This window comes from Callospermophilus lateralis, unplaced genomic scaffold, assembly GCF_048772815.1.
Source record: "Callospermophilus lateralis isolate mCalLat2 unplaced genomic scaffold, mCalLat2.hap1 Scaffold_51, whole genome shotgun sequence".
In the NCBI taxonomy this organism is placed as follows: domain Eukaryota; kingdom Metazoa; phylum Chordata; class Mammalia; order Rodentia; family Sciuridae; genus Callospermophilus; species Callospermophilus lateralis.
In genome coordinates, this window is record NW_027514446.1 from 1,531,866 (window position 1) to 1,538,073 (window position 6,208).

Sequence of the window (6,208 nt, forward strand, 5' to 3'; positions counted from 1 at the left end):
GGCAGCCTCCATCTCATGGGACCCATGGAAGCAACTGTTAGGACAAAGTGGTTGCCAAGGCAGCGACCTCATTCAGTTCCTGAAGGAAGTGACCTACCTAACTTCCTTGGTGACGGAACTCTATGATCTTGGGATCCAAGAAGCCAGGTACCCAGAGCCAGTCGCAGTACCAGTCCCAGTGGGCCCACTTTTTTGGATTTACAAAGTACAGAGTCAGACCTTCTTGGTAACTACTGATGTGAGGAGGGCCAATTGCCAGTAGAGCTCTGAAGAGGGTCTTTTCCTGAGATTGCAGGTAGTGGCTAACCGCTGACTCCTCACAGTTTTACAGAGTTGGCAAAGGAGACCAGATCTGAGACATGACAGGCCATTTCGGGGGGAAAATATTATGGCCCACCAGTCAGAGGACACTCCAGATAGTCACAGTCCTACTTGGGGGAAGGAGGTGCCATTGTGGGTGTGGGTGTGAGTTTGTGGTGTACCAGACAGTGCCTTGATTAAATGGGTTTAAGGAAAATTGTGCAGAACAGAGTTGCCAGTAAGTTGGACCCTCCTGAGTAGTGGGGCCAAAGCTGTGGTGTGCAGGTGTGTGATAAATCATCTGTGGTGGGGCCATGTGGATTTGCCATTGATTTCCAAATGGATTGACACTGACACGGTGCAGTGAGGAGACCCTTGAATGTAAAGGCATCTTGTTATATGGATAGTTTTCAGGGCAATGTGCAGAATCAGGTTGCTATGGACAAGGGGGCAAGCTATGGGGGAATGAAGCCTGATTGTTGCATTCTCTTGCAGACCCTGAAAAACCACACGTGACAGAACTCCCTCCAGCACTGTGTCCCAGTTGAACTCCTTGTATTTCATAAAGTAAATACCAAACTCCCAGTGCAGCAGCAGGAAAAAACCACGAAAAGTTGAGGATGACCAAAAAGCTTCACTGTCCACACGGGGAGACACTTAGCCCCCAGTGGCCACAATTTACCTACAAAGTGAGAATTCAGCACTGCTGCCTCATGTGCATTGGAAAATAAGAAAGAATGTCCTCCAGGAAACATAGATGCAGACCCAGCTTTGATGGTCTCTATACAAAGGAAGCTAAAACTCCTTACAACAACATATATTTCAAGTGCCCATCCTCAGAGGTAGTTTCTCAAGAATTTTTTTTTAGGCCAGCAGACCTCCATATTTCTGGAGTGTTTACCCTGTCCCTTACGTTGGAATACTCCTCTATTACATCCAAGTTTGTGAACTCCTGAGCATTTTCTATTCCAGATATATATTCACAGAATTTCTAACTCTTCTCCTCTAATTGTTTCTTATTTGGGGCGAAGGTGATGTGAAGGCATTGTTGTGGATGAGAGTTGGAAGATTTTCATGTAGCACATGTTTGCATACACATTGGATTCATTTTCCTATTTTCCATTCGAAATACTGAATCTCTGACACTAACGCATACCCTACTAGACTCAGACTACTATTCCTAATATGATGGAGAAAAATAACCCAAACAGAATAGAAATACAAGAAGTTCAGAGGAGGCATGGTGTATAGTTGGACTTCCTTTTGCATGATAAAGTGTAGGTGTTATAAATCTAGTCAATTTTTATTTAAATAGTTCTCCATGAGTTTTTTTTCCTTTAATTTTTATTGTTGGATCTTCAAAGCATTACATAGTTCTTGACATATCATACTTCACACTTTGATTCAAGTGGGTTATGAACTTCCATTTTTCCCCGTATACAGATTGCAGCATCCCATTGGTTACCCATCCACTGTTTTACATATTGCTATAGTGTCTGTTGTATTCTGCTGTCTTTCCTATCTACTATCTCCCATCCCCTTCCCTCCAATCTTCTCTCTCTACACCACCTACTGTAATTTATTTCTTCCCCTTGTTTTATTCCCCTTTCTTCTCATTTCCTCTTGTATTTAATTTTGTATAACCATGAGGATCTCCTTCCATTTCCATGCAATTTCCCTTCTCTTTCCTTTCATTCCCACCTGTCACCCCTGTTTAATGTTAATCTTCTTCTCATGCTCTTCCTCCCAACTCTGTTCTTAGTTACTCTCGTTATATCAAAGAAAACATTTGGCATTTGTTTTTTAGGCTTTTGCTCTCTTCACTTAGCATAATCTGTTTAATGCCATCCATTTCTCTGCAAATTTTATGATTTTGTCATTTTTTAATGCAGAATAATACACCATTGTGTATAAATGCCACAATTTTTTTTTATCCATTCATCTTTTGAAGGGCACCGAGTTTGGTTCCACAGTCTTCCTATTGTGAATTGTGCTGCTAGGAACATCGATTTATCAGTGTCCCTGTACGATGCTCTTTTTAGGTCTTTAGTGAATAGACTGAGAAGAAAAATAGCTGGGTAAAATGATGTTTCCATTCCCAGCTTTCCAAGAAATCTCCATACTTCTTTCCAAATTGGCTGCACCAATTTGCAGTCCCACCAGCAATGTACAGGTGTACCCTTTTCCCCACATCCTCGCCACCACTTGTTGTTGTTTGACTTCATATTGGCTGCCACTCATACTGGAGCGAGATGGTATCTTAGGGTGGATTTGTTTTGCATTTCTCTGACTGCTAGAGATGGTGAACATTTTTTCATGGACTTGTTGATTGATTGTATGTCCTCCTCTGAGAAGTGTCTGTTCAGGTCCTTGGCCCATTTGTTGATTGCATTATTCGTTTTCTTATTGTTTAATTTTTTGAGTTCCTTGTATACTTTGGAAATTAGGGCTCTCTCTGAAGTGTGAGGAGTAAGATTTGTTCCCAGGATGTAGGCTCTCTAATTACCTCTCTTATTGTTTTTGTTACTGAGAAAAATCTATTTAGTTTGAGTAAGTCCCATTTGTTCATTCTAGTTATTAACTCTTGTGCTATGGGTGTCCTATTGAGGAATTTGGAGCCCGACCCCACAGTATGTACATCGTAGCCAATGTTTTCTTCTATCAGAAGCCGTGTCTCTGATTTGATATCAAGCTGTTTGATTAATTTTGACTTAACTTTTGTGTATGGCGAAAGAAAGGGATTCCGTTTCATTTTGTTACATATGGAACTCCAGTTTTCCCAGCACTAGTTTTTTGAAGATGCTATCCTTCCTCCATTGCATGCTTTTAACCCCTTTATCAAATATAAGATAGTTGTGGTTTTGTGGATTTGTTTCTGTGTCCCCTATTATGTACCATTAGTCCAACCACCTATTTTGGTACCAGTACTATGCTCTTTTTGTTAGTATTGCTCTGTAGTATAGTTTGAGGTCTGGTATCGCTCTACCGCCTGATTCACACTTCCTGCTTAGCATTGTTTTTGCTATTCTAAATCTTTAATTTTTCCATATGAATTTCATTATTGTTTTATCTATTTCTACAAGAAATGCCGTTGTGATTTTCATTGGCATTGCATTAAACCTACAGAGAACTTTTGGGAATATCGCCATTTTGATGATGTTAGTTCTGCGTATCCATGAACAGGGTATATTTTTTCATCTTCTAAGATCTTCTTCTATTTCTCTCTTTAGGGTTCTGTAGTTTTCATTGTGTAAGTCTTTCACCTCTTTTGTTAGGTTGATTCCCAAGTATTTTATTTTTTTGAGGATATTCTGAGTGGAGTGGTTTCCTCATTTCCATTTCAGAGGATTTGTCACTGATATACAGGAATTACTTTGATTTATGCGTGTTGATTTTATATCCTGCCACTTTGCTGAATTCATTTATTAGCTCTAATAGGTTTTTGTAGACCCTTTTGGGTCTGCTAGGTACATAATCATGTCAGCTACAAATAGTGATAATCTAAGTTTTTCTTTTCCTTTTTTTTACGCCTTTAATTTCTTTCATTTTTCTAATTGCTCTTGCCAGTGTTTCGAAAACTATGTTGAACAGAAGTGTTGAGAGAGGGCATCCCTATCTTGTTCCAGATTTTAGAGAGAATGCCTTCAGTTTTTATCAATTTAGAATGATGCTGGCCTGAGGCTTAGCATAGATTGCTTTTACAATATTGAGGTATGTTCCTATTATCCCTAGTTTTTCTAGAGTTTTGAACAGAATGGGTTGCTGTACTTTGTCGAATGTTTTTTTCTGCATATATCGGGATGATTATATGGTTCTTATTTTTAAGTCTATTGAAGTGGTGAATAACAATTATTGATTTCCATATATTGAACCAGCTTTGCAGCCCAGGGATGAATCCTACTTCATCATGTTGCACATTTTCTTAATATTTTTTTGTGTCTGATTTGCCAGAATTTTATTGAGAATTTTTGCATCTAGGTTCATTAGAGATATTGGTCTGTAGTTTTGTTTCTTTGAAGTGTCTTTGTCTGGTTTAGGAATCAGGGTAATATTGGCCTCCTAGAATAAAATTGGAAGTTGTCCCTCTTTTTCTATTTCCTGAAATATCTTGAAAACTACTGGTATTAGTTCCGCTTTAAAGGTTTTGTAAAACTCTGCTGTATATATATCCAATCCTAGGCTTTTCTTAGTTGGTAGTCTTTGGATGATTTCTTCTGTTTCCTCAATTGATATTGGTCTGTTTAGGTTATCTATATCCCCCTGACTCAATCTGGGCAGATCATATGACTTAAGAAATTTATTGATGCCTTCACTATCTTCTAATTTATTGGAGTATAAGGATTCAAAATAATTTCTGATTATCTTCTGTATTTCTGATGTGTCTGTTATGATATTGCCATTTTCATCCCGTATGCTAGTAATTTGAGTTCTCTCTCTTCTTCTCTTCCTTAACATGGCTAAGGGTCTGTCGATTTTATTTATTTTTTCAAAGAATCAACTTTTAGTTTTGTCAATTTTTCAATTGTTTCTTTTGTTTCAATTTTATTAATTTCAGCTCTGATTTTAACAATTTCTTGCCTTCTACTTCTTTTGCTGTTGTTTTCTCATGTTTTTCTAGAATTTTGAGATGAACTCTGAGATCTTTTATTTGTTGTCTTTTTCCTTTTTTAGGGAAGTACTCCAGGCAATGAATTTTCCTCTTAGAACTGCTTTCAATGTGTCCCCTAGATTCTGATATGTTCAGTCTGTCTTTTCATTTATCTCTAAGATATTTTTTATTTTCCTCCTAGATGTCTTCGATAACCCATTGATCATTCAGTAGTCTATTGTTCATTCTCCAAGTGATGGATGATTTTTCCTTCCTTCTTTTACCATTGATTTTCAGTTTCATTCCATTATGATCAGATAAGATGCCTTGTATTATCTGTACTCCTTTATATTTTCTAAGAGTTGCCCTGTGACATAATATATGATGTATTTTTGAGAGGTATCTATGTGTTACTGAGAAAAAAGTGTAACTGTTTGTTGTTTGGTGGTATATTCTATATATGTCAATTAAGTCCAATTTGTTAATTGTGTTATTGATTTCTATTGTTTCCTTATTCAACTTTTGTTTGGAAGATCTGTCCAGTAGTGAGAGAGGTGTGTTGAAGTCTCCCATGATTATTGTATGGTGGTCTATTAGACTCTTGAACTTGAGAAGAGTTTGCTTAGTGAACATAGCTGCACCATTGTTTGGGGCATATACATTTATGATTGTTATGTCTTGTTGCTGTATGGTTCCCTTGAGCAGTATGTAGTGTCCCTCTTTATCCCTTTTGATAAACTTTGGCTTGAAATCTATTTTATTTTATATGACTATGGACACTCCTGCTTGTTTCTGAAGTCCATATGAGTGATATGATTTTTCTCAACTGTTCACCTTCAGTCTATGTACGTCTTTTCCAATCAATTGCATCTCCTGTAGGCAGCATATTGTTGGGTCTTGTTTTGTGATTCATTCTACTATCCTGTGTCTCTTAATTTGTGAGTTTAAGCCATTAACTTTTACGGTTATTATTGAGATATGGGTTGTTCTTCCAGCCATATTTGTTTATTTATGTTACTAAGCATGGTTTGTTTTTCTTTGATTATTTCCCCCCCTTTACTGTACTACCTCCCACTGTTGGTTTTCATTGTTATTTTCCATTTCCTCTTCCGATCATCTTTTGCCGAGGATGTTTTGAGGAGATGGTTTTCTAGCTGCAAATTCTTTAAAATTTTGTTTATCATGGAAGGTTTTAATTTCATCTTCCATCCTGAAGCTTAATTTCGCTGGATGCACAATTATTGGTTGAAACCCATTTTCTTTCAGCTTTGGAAAAATGTTATTCCAGGATCTTCTAGCTTTCAGAGTCTGTGTTGAAAG